Raw genomic sequence first — 11295 nt, forward strand, 5'->3', positions numbered from 1 at the left:
TCCCCACGTTGCGAAGCACATAGCCTAACCACGAGACTAACCACGTGGATTACTATGAAGTCTTAGACATTGCATATAAAATATTTCTTTAATTTACTTGCTTGATTTACCTGCATACTTTCACTTTACCTGAGTAATAAAATGCAGTTTAAGGGTTTGTAGTTTTAGAATTTGGCTCATGCGGAGTTCTTATATTTTTTTATATAAAAAAAAAGAATAAAAAATATATTAAAAAAAATAAAAACCGGATGCCATTCTATTTGTCCATTGGTTACTTAGGGAGATTTTATGCAAAGAGTTTCTTTTTATTATTATTATCATTTTATATTATAGATATCTTTGTAATAAATTTGTCGTGGTGGAACCTGTATTTCTTAGTAGTTCATCGCTTCTACAAATTGCCTTTCACCAGTAGAAACACTTTATAGCGAATTACAATGACAGCAAAATAGATGTTAGTGGTGGCATTCAGTCACTGCCACCATATGAATTATCTTTAAGGAAGTGATTTACGAAACTGAAGTCCTCATGAAACAATAGTAAAGGAAAGTTATGATATAAAAATATACATTTCTTATAAAACAAATTTCTTTTAGCCTTCGCAACCTTCGTATGATTGCAATGATAAATTGCTAAAAAAGTTTCATCAAAACGCTGTAGCGTACCTTTAAAGAATGGAAACATCATTTTTCATACTACAGCTAAGGAGCTTTAATGAGTATAACCAGCTGAAGTTTTTTGGGTGTTTTTCTTCTCCCTCGGTGTTTCCTCGTGTTATGACGTATTGTTACTATGAGTAATTTGTGTAAAGCCGAAGTAGTATTGGACTTGAAAAACCTCATTTGTAAATCGCACACGAGGAAGTAAAGAAATCTTAAAGCAAATTAGTGTCAAAGATTTAATAACCTTGTTCTCTATTGTTTGCAGATGTCAGAGATGAAAGTATTGATGCCCCTGGCTTGTGCAATATGTCCGCCAATATAACACTCAGATCCCTTCCCTTATGGATCGAAATCGTGACGAGATGATTTCTTATTGCACTTTTACGTGTGTTATGAAGCACACGGTGTTAGAATCCAACGATTGTTCGTGGGTAATTACACATTTCGCAACGCGTCTATCATTGTACACCTGTGGGCTTCGGCAAAGGAAGGACAACATTGATGAGTTTCTTGAGAACAGTCGAAGATGTCTGTCCGCTATTAATCTTGTAGATGCAAGTAAGGCAGGTAAATTATACGTTCGAGTGAATTCTCGGTTCTTAATGACCCGGATCGCGGCATACTAAATAGACAGAAGGTGGAAAATGAACATTCTGCTGAGAAGTGGCCTATTTCAGGTTTTTATAACCAACAGTAAAAAAAAAAAAAAGTTGTGAAGATTGCCACGAATAATTTATTAACCCCGTTGCTGTAGGAGTATTTAAAGTGAGCCATTTAAGGAATGAGGAAAGTTGGAAGATTTCTTTGCTTCAATATTTTTCTGGCACACAGTGTGACGAATTATGCATTTATCAATTAGATCCCGTAGTTTTCTTAGATCGGTTCTTCAAAGAACGCCCTTTGGGTATTTAAAATTAATGTAGTTAACTCTCTATGCAATAATTATCTTAATACATTTTTTTTTGACTACTTTGGTATTCGGAAGAAGGGAGAGCTAAGAATAAAAGTAGTTGCACAGACCAATTTATCTGACCAAAAAAAAAAAAAAAGAAGAAGAAGAAGAAGAAGTTTCAGAAGTTTTCTCCGGAAGTTCCAGTTTCCAAAAGTGTACGTTATAGTGAGAGTTCACAACAATCGGGGAAAAAATTCTAAAAATTCATTATAAAACAAATGTTCATTATTAACAACTTTTCATTCACTGCCGGTAAAGGAACAGAAAGCAATAATTTGGGAGAATGATGAAATAAATAGTAATAACCAGCGATACTTACAGTTCTAAATTTAAGGCCTGCCCAGATTGGCTTTTGTTACCATTATTTTAGAATAAAGTGAGTCTTATGCTTTACTGGAGAATCACTATGAAACATTATTCGGTAGTGATGTAGACACCTTCTGCTTATTACAGTACATCGGAATTCACTTTTATTGTACATTTCTGATCTGTCAAATCAAAAGCTGTTGCTGTTGTTTACAAATTATGACTGAAGCAAAGTTGCTTGGTCTAAGTGAGGCATGAGCTCTGAGGCGAATGTATTACGTCCTTAAATTGCATGCTCTCTCTCTCTCTCTCTCTCTCTCTGGTTCGTGTTTTCTGCATAATAAAAAAACTCTTCCGTACTTGAATGAGACCGACTTTCCGTTCAGAATTCCCTGCAAAGGTTTTCTGCATCTTAGGCGGGATTCGAAAACTCAAGGCTTTCCAAACAAAGGGTGTCATCGTTACAGACTGAACTCAGGAAGCTGCCATCAGAAACTGAATCGGTCGTATAATATACATCGCTGGCAGTCACGATAGTGATCATTAGGTTACTATGTTGTCGTTTGGAATGCGACCAGCTCAGAACAGCAGTAGCGACTAAGCTATGTTGCTAAGCGTCTTTTACATATGCGCAAGCTCGTTTGGCAGATGTATATTTGTCAATGAAGGAAAAGACAATAGCACTTATAATGATCAATTATAAACAGCTTTCATGATAACAAAAGCAACCCACTTAACAATGATCACTGAGACAAAATAAAAAGTGGGATAAAATCAACTGGAATGTATTGGTTAATTCATACCATTTAACTAAAATGACGTTTTTAATGTGATATCTGTCATCATATGTGACTAGAAATATATTTATTGCGATCCCTCAGTATACAAAATATACATATTAATCAAGATAATATTTATTGAGAATTGTCTATTGTTTGCAATTTGTGTTGAGGCAACTAATTAAATAAAATTTAGTAAAACCAAACCTTAGAAACTAAGATGTCGGAAGAAAATAAAGTAGAACAGGTTTAAAAAGTTAATTACGTAGGCATGTTAATCACACGCAAGTTTAATTATGAGGAAACTAGTAAACACAATAAATTTGGATCGTCTCTCATGACCAAGCTTGCAAATATTTGGAAAAACATACATCCCTCCAAAGAACTTAAAGTGTATAGCTCAATAGTACTCCCTACGTTTCTTTATGCTTCAAAGACTTCAAACAGAAGGAAAACCAAACATTAAAGTTTGATAAAAATAAATAAAACATCATGGACTGAAACGAAAACCATTCAGAAGATAGAATAAAAATAAAAAAGAAACACCACCACCAAAAAAAAAAAAAAAAAAAAAGTTACAGCAGTATAGACATGTGTACAGAATGCCTTTCCTCAAATTCTACAGAATAGAAAAGTAGAAGGAAACATACTGCCGGGAAGACCAAGAAAAAAAAATGAATAGAAAACATTAAGTGCACAAGTCTGAACTCATACCGAAATTTAAATAACTTGGTTATAAATAAATTGGATTCGAAAGGTGCTCTTCATGATAGCTTCAATCCTCCATACGTGAATGAAGATGAAGATGATGGTGAACTCAGCTCATGAAGGTTCTGGCTTCTATGTTCGATGATTATGTTTTCTCAAACTAGAATGCTTTACTTTAAAATTCGATTACGTTTTTTTTTTTTTTTTTTATTTTATTTTTTTTTTTTTTTAAAGAGATGAAAAATCCCTTCTGTCTCCGTCTTTATCATATTTTGAAATGTCTGGAATAAATTTATTTTGCTTAATGGGTGAACACAGTTTTTTTCAATTAATGGGCACATGATGTTTTCCTACTGCTCCAGGAAAAGTTGTTATGAAATCTTCTCATTTTCTGACGGATATCGCCATAAAAAGTGTTATTATTATTTTGCCAAATACGAAAATAAATTCATATGCAAATCAGAGAATCTTTCTTCCAGAAAATTAGTTCGTTCGTTTTGAATTACGGCCGAATCAACTAAGGCTAGTGCATTATTTTTATTTCTCAATTTTTTTTAATGTAACTCCTACCCACGAAAGGTTGTAACCGCGTAGTGCGCTAGTACCGTGAGTGGGCCAAGGATTAAATTAATTGCATATTTTCAGGCCTGTTTGCAAGTTTTACATGAAAAAACAGAATAGAAAAACCTTGCCATATCCGTATAAAACCAGCTACTGAACATTAAGTATAAAAGTCAGTTTACAATGTATGTCTTTATAAGCTTTGGTATGCATTTTTAAGTTATTTTGTATTCTTAGTTTGATTAATTGATGTCTAAAGGTGAAATTCATTAAAGAAACTTGTATTCATCTCCTCGCTCTGTGGAAGAATGTATACGTAATATTTGTACTTAATTCGCAAAAAAAAAAATCCTCAGTAGCGCTGTTGGATTAAAAAACGCCTTTTGGTTAGAAAGACTCAGATTTGAATCCTGTCTATGACTCGAAGAACCTTTATCAGAGCTTTTCAGTTGAAGGTGAGTAGGGTTTTCCCATGGAAGGGTTTGCTCCCTCCCTGTAAAACGGTCAGACTGGCCAGAAGAATACACGCAATTTACAGATGTAGCAGATAATGCAGATAGCATTAACCAATCTATCATAAACAGTAATCAGGTTTAAAAGAACTCAAGTTGCTTGGCCCTGATAGGCCATTGAGACTGATACGCAAAGAAAAATGAAAAAAATGGTATTCGTACTAATAGTTCCCTGGGATCCTATTAGTACGCCAGTGAACTAATTAGTACGAACCATTAGTATTCATCGGCTACCCCCAAGTAACAGTGAGAAGATTTAATAGAAATTTATTATATACAATTTATACATAACGATATCAGCCGCATGGCTGTAGAGCTAATTTCTTTCATTAAATGGCAGCTTGGGCGGGGGGGTGTGCAAATTATGAATATCACTAAAGGATTCGCTTCCGTTATATAGTTAAGAAATCTATTAGCTTTCTATATAGTCGAAATCGTAAAGTGATTTTGTAAAATAATTTTCTTCAGTTATCCGGTTCTTCTGCCGAATCATGTAAACGGCATACTAAAACGAGGACAACCTCTTCTTATCTTTAAAAGTTATCATTAAACTTATTCTTCATTTTTTCCCCCCCTCCATAGAAATCGGAGTTAACAACTGCCAGTACAAGAAGCTACCAATTACTGATTACGACTCTCGTAAAATCTCTTTCTCCTTCTATGAGAAGGATTATGTTCGGCTACCATTCAGCGAAGCAGTGGATGGGAAATGAGTACATCACGATGGACTTCCTGATATGCTCGCCTCTGCTTAATGTAAATATTTCGTGCTGTCATTTCCGGTGTTCGACTGCTCAGTTATTTGTACTTCATTAGAGATAGGATATTTTTTTTCTTTCGAGAGTATCTTATTTTCAATCGAATGATTGAAAATAAGATATTCTCGTTATGAGAGGCAATGTAGGTGAAGATTTAAGAAACTGATTTAAGAAACAAATTTAAGAAACTGAAGTAGGGTGATATCGAATAATATAATTTAAATGGAATAGTGGTACATTCGACCGAAACATTGATCACATTGAGTAGCTTAACTTAGAGTAGTCTGTAAATTCCCTGACGACAATAAAGCTGAAGAATGCGTCCAAATAATATAAACAATTTATTTTGCCTACTTCTTTCCAAAATTGTCCACTTCTATTCTTTGGAATACTTTCAGAAATCATAAAATACGATTTGCACTTCATGAACTACGTAATATGAATGTGCTTCAAGCGGATCACATGTAATCATAATATAACTACTTTAGCAGTCTTGTGACTAAATCAAGCACGCGAGACAATTTCATTGTTTTATTAAACAATGAATATTTCGATCCACATCGCCTTGCACACGTAGTGCATGTTTCTTTGTCTTATTTCCGGTTGACTGACTGTCTTTACCTATTAACTCATCATATTAGATACACTAGAAAGGGCGTCATTTTCATCTCATTGATATCGCTATCAAATTAAACCCAATTAAAAATAGAATTTTTTCCTCTACTTAATCCCATAAAGTTTCTACTTTAGCTTAGTTGTTTTTTGCTGATGATTTTTAGCACACAAATACTTGTGTAGTTAATTATTCAGTCTCTCCCCCCCCCCCTGGTGTATAGTCCTTCGCTTTATATGCTTCCCATCTTGCATCCGTACAGCATGAGTTTCAACCTAAGACCTCCCACAGTTTGGAGTTCCTGAACGCGGAAGATCAAAGACCTCTAGAGCTGTGGGGGGGACTTTTTGATTGGTATGCATAGCTATTCATCAATTCTATGTAGTTGGGTGAATGTCATATCGAAAAGCCCGTCGACCGACTTTTCAGATACATCAAACCCATCACCAAATGTCATAAAACGTGTCCCGTAAATAACCGATTTTGTATTCATCGACCTAGACAGGTCGGTGTTAAAATAGACGACTCAACATGAGTTTATTGAAAGGTGTCTATTTATGACACGTCTCCGCTTAGGATTTCCTGTAATTATTCTCTATACAAACTAGAAGTGCTTTATTGCCAAGTTTAATATCTTCCTGCTATTTGTTTTCTGGAAAATATGAATAACAAATTACTCTTTGACTTTGGCGCTTGCCTCGAAATAAACTGAAAAAAAAAAACATTAATTTAAACTGTAAGAACTTTGTGATTTAGCACGTTCATCAGTGTTTTTTAAACATAATAGTGCAACCTCTGAAGAGGAAACCTCCGTAGTTTAGTTAGTATCGACGATGTCCTTTAATTGAAACACTAGAATTCGAATCCGGTATAGGACGCAAAGAATCATTATAAGGTTTTTCAATTGCGTGTGTTTTTCTAGTCGACTTGTCTATTCTATGCGATGAAAAAAAAAAAAAAACAGTTGCCGGGATTAAAGCCATTCCATCTTCACATGAGACCGATTAACTGACCTTACTCTGTGGAGAACGGGTATTGTATAGTCTGATAGAGGGGAAAAAAAATATCAGTTTCTGACCTACCTGGAAGAAAGGAATAAGAAAACAAATAATAAATAGGATACTTACATACGAGTATATCATAATTCATCTGAATACCATGGACTTAACGTGATGTGCATTGCAAAGAAAAAGTTAAAAACATTATTCCGAAAGCACTAAAGCAAAATGACCTCTTACAAATGATATTTTTAATACGACTTAAAGCTCAGCACACAAAATTGACTTTCCACCGATGTGAGATATGTCTTAGTGGAAATAATCTTCTCTTATTCATGCAGAATCATTTAATGTAATCATGTAGCGATCCGACATGAGCAGTTTCTCACACATCTCCTAACCTGTAAATATTCCCAACCTATAAATATTCCGACTAACTCTTGACCCAGTCACGATACCCATGTATTATAGGCCTTTCGACCTTTCGAGACTCTTATCTGGCCAATCTATCGATAGCACATCAGCGTTTTTCTATGACCTACCTTTTAGGTGGTAGGTCATTAAAAAAAAAAAGAATTCCAGATGGTTGGTTGTGTTCATAAAGGTTGTGTTCATATTCTGATTTACAAATTATGATACATTCGAAGTAAAAAGGCCTTTTGTTATAGATAGGATGGCACATTAGGGTTAGCTGGTCATTGCAACCTCGAAAACATCCTGTGGTTCGATATTGTGCCATGAAAATCATCTCCAGAATTCTTTCATGACCATGCTCCACATTTCGGCCACTGCAGTCAGAGACAACTACAGTTATTACCCTCACTGCATCAAACTTTCTTTAAGCCATGAGCATTGTACTTGAAACTGTTCAGATTTCCAGAATGTGAAGGGTGCAGTGCATCACATTGCAGTGCCCAAATCTAAATCCTTCCATTTAAGTGAACATATCTGAATAGCGAGATTCATCACTCCAGATAATCTCTATTTTTTTCATTATCGAGCCCCTGAGGGCAGAGTAACATTGTTGCTAGGAGATAAAGGTTGTGTTCGTTTTGGTGCTTCAATTGGTCCATGTGCAAATTCAATGCATTGGCTCCACCACAAAGTGCATCAAGTTCTGCTTCGAAGCGGAAAGCAATTGCCACAAAAAACAAAAACAAAAAAAAGTCGAGTTGATAAAGTTTTCTTGGTCAAATATACGTGAACAGCATTGCACTCGAGATTGGTTTCGCTATTACGATGACGGGCTTACTCTGCTTTGTCTAGAAGTTTCTGACCCAAAATATTAATCTTCTGCATGCCTTCCTCCTCCTCTTGCTTCCTAGATCTGGCATCCTATAACTTTTTTTAAACTTTTTATTTTAACAAACCTCACAATAGCACTGAAACGAAAAAAAAAATGTCATATCATCTCAATTCAAAAATAAATAAATAAATAAATAAATTATAGACGATTTTTCACTTGTTCAAAAAAACAAGACTTCAAATGTCCATTTTAGCTCTTCAGTCGAGCTTAGTGCGCGAAGATAGTACGGAGCTTCCCTTCGCTAGACACGATTTAAAATTATCGATTACCAGCGAAAGTTGGTACAGTGAAAACGTGTAATTCGATTTTCATGTAAAGTGCTGTAATAGTTATTGCCCAATTTTAACAAAAAAAAAATTTAAACCGCTGGACAATTTTCTCCTCAGAGTTTGAAACATATTACGTTTTCATCAAAATCTGTTTAACTGTTACATTCGAGACAGACTGACATAGAGGCATGACGAGCAAACAGATGTTGTTCGCTTACAAACACGCCTAAAATAAATGGCTATTAAAAAAAAAACAACCGAGGATTATTCTATTAAATAACTGAAACTGAAAATTTACAATATCATTTGTTCTCCTTTTTGACGAGAAGGTTATCGTGCTCCCAACGCTTCCCCCATTTCCCTACATTCACACTGCATTTTTTTTTTTTTTCAAATGTGTGACGAAATGATTTCGTGATCGGTTGTTTCTCTACCCTAGACTTTGTTTCTTGTGAAAACATATAGGGCAAATACAGTGCATAAATTGAGGGACCGAAACCCTGAGGCCCTTACTACCGTTGTCCTAGATTTTTTTTTTTTTTTTTTTTTTTTATCCCATGTAGAGTGTCTGTGATAAGAGCTGAATTACAGATCAGAAGGTCGAGGTAAAACTTTGACTTTTTTTCCCCTGCACATTATGTATACTTTATTGCTACCATCATGTCCCCGTTCATTTCAATAATTTCCCATCGCTCATCCTGAATACACCCGATGTAATGCATCCGATAATTTATTTAATGATATGTTACTTCTTCCGTTCAGTAATTTAATTAGATTTGGGATTGGTCAGAGACAGCTGGATCCCCATAATTTTAGGGAATTATATATTCTCCTCTCTGGGTTTTAGAAACAAAGATCTATCAGGATAGTATCAACCAAAATAATATATTTAAAGATGCTTATATAAGTATATATACATAAATCAGATCTCTTTGTTTTTCTGTATAGATTAATATTTTGATGAGTTTGTAATTTCCGAGATTCGTGTAAATACTTTTTTATTACTTATTTTTATACTGCTAAGCACTTTACCGTACTTTCGTTTCTCTCTTAAAATAACATTTTTTAGAAATGCATTCTTCTACGAACAGTAAGAAGTCCAGAATAGACAGCCGATCGACATTGCTATTTCATATATAAAATTTCACATATAATGTTAATTCATATATAAAATATTTTATATTTTATGTACTTACCAGAAAAAATAATAATAAAGAGCGATGAACTTGTTTATAAAAAGAAGAAAAATAGTTTAAGTATTCCGATGACAATCACAAAAAGTCAGAACAATGATATCATCAAATGCAGAATTGTATGAATAAATACATATAAAATATTATATTTCATGGAATAATATATATATATATCTATTGACTCATTTTGGTTTAGTGTTGAATGCTTTCATAATATTTATCCTTTTATAGTTTGTTATTTTGTGAATGGCTAATTCATTACTAGCTGTTGATAATACCGCACGCTTAAAAGTAAAATGAAGAATGCTAATTGACGATATTAATTAGTGTCAATTACTGTCGTAAATAGGACAATGATTACCATTTCAGGTATTGAAGTGAAGGTGAACTCATTGATTGGCACAGAAAGGAAAATATTATTTTCTTTACCTTTTCTTTCTTATCCGGATTTTCCCAGAGGCATGCTACCGAATGCGATTCACGTAAACTGCCGTACCCTCTGTCTTGTGCTACTAAGCGCACCTGACGAGACCTTACTGATGAGATAGGGCTTCTTCAGACGTTGGCTGGTCAGCTGTCTCACAACCAATAAGCAATCACGTGCAAAAAGAGCTTCTCTGCCTACGGGAGTGTTGACTATGTTTCACTGCACGGCTGACCTTTGGCGTACCTCCGCACACCAGCATCGGCGACTCTAGAAAAGGAATATCCTGAGAAAGACAGTGTTGTCCTCCTTCCGTGAGTTGCTCGTCCTAATTCCCCCTACCCCACCCCTCTCGGCTTCTGTGATAACCCCCGCTTTTCACAAGAACCTGTTTCTGCAGATGAGAGCTTTAGGCCGGTACGGAGAAGCCACTTCATCGTGACCTGTAACACATGACCTGTCCAGTATGTGTGCAGGAGCAAGACCAACTAATTTAAAGAAAGGAAGCAATAACGGCGCCATCTGGTGGAGAATGGTAACATGAAAAGCTTCGTATGGGAAACTCGTTTTCAAGGTTCATAAATATGTTCAGCAGATATAACGAAATGCTTTTCCACATTCATTTCAGCTTTATTCTTTCGCTGCATTCTATCTGTCTATATGTTCCTTTTATTCATCTATTTCATCTTTGCTTTATTCTTACTCTTACCCCCCCCCCCCCCCCCCACACACACACACACGCGCGCGCGCATGCATATCTATCTAAGTGCATCTGTAATTCATTTTTGATGATTACAAAAAATCATATCACTTAAATGTTACAAGATATTTTCGAACATTTCCTAAGGTCAGGTTATGAGGAAGTTTATCGTGACGTCATGAAACCTCTTACCTAATCTAGAACTCCTTGAAGATCAGAGCGTGTTTGTAAAGATGATCTTTTTCATTTTGTCATCTTGTTGTATTGCTTCTTCTCCTTCTTCTTCTTCTTCTTCTCTCTCTCTCTCTCTTCTCCCCCCCATTAAGTTACTTACCCGTACACTATTTAAGATGTATTCAATAACAAACAGCAAAATAAATAAATGAATACCACTCTTACATACTCGAGATTTGTAAACTGGTGTTAAAACTGGTGTTAAAAAATAAACAGAAATAACACTTTATTTCTGTTTATACTAAGATATGCAATACAAATATATAATTATATGTATATGTCAGTTTTTAACACATCGGAAAGCAATGCCTATTCTTGGC

General features: G+C 35.0%; 1 protein-coding gene across 2 annotated transcripts in view; it reads right to left on the reverse strand.

Annotated features, from left to right (window-relative positions):
• LOC150109945 (prolyl 4-hydroxylase subunit alpha-2-like) overlaps nucleotides 1-11047 on the reverse strand; it is a 99595-nt gene extending 88548 nt beyond the window's left edge. Inside the window, exon 1 of one of the 2 annotated variants that reach the window (XM_090415903.1) lies at nucleotides 10934-11047. The gene's annotated coding sequence lies outside the window, so the exon portion shown is untranslated. Of the gene's footprint in view, nucleotides 1-10046; nucleotides 10361-10933 lie in introns of those variants that run through there. The other variant, XM_090415887.1, reaches the window with a different exon arrangement.
• Between the last annotated feature and the right edge of the window lie 248 nt (nucleotides 11048-11295).

This window comes from Typopeltis vanoorti, chromosome 1, assembly GCF_054136105.1.
Source record: "Typopeltis vanoorti isolate ZY-2024b chromosome 1, IOZ_Tvanoo_1.0, whole genome shotgun sequence".
Taxonomy (NCBI): Eukaryota; Metazoa; Arthropoda; class Arachnida; order Uropygi; family Thelyphonidae; genus Typopeltis; species Typopeltis vanoorti.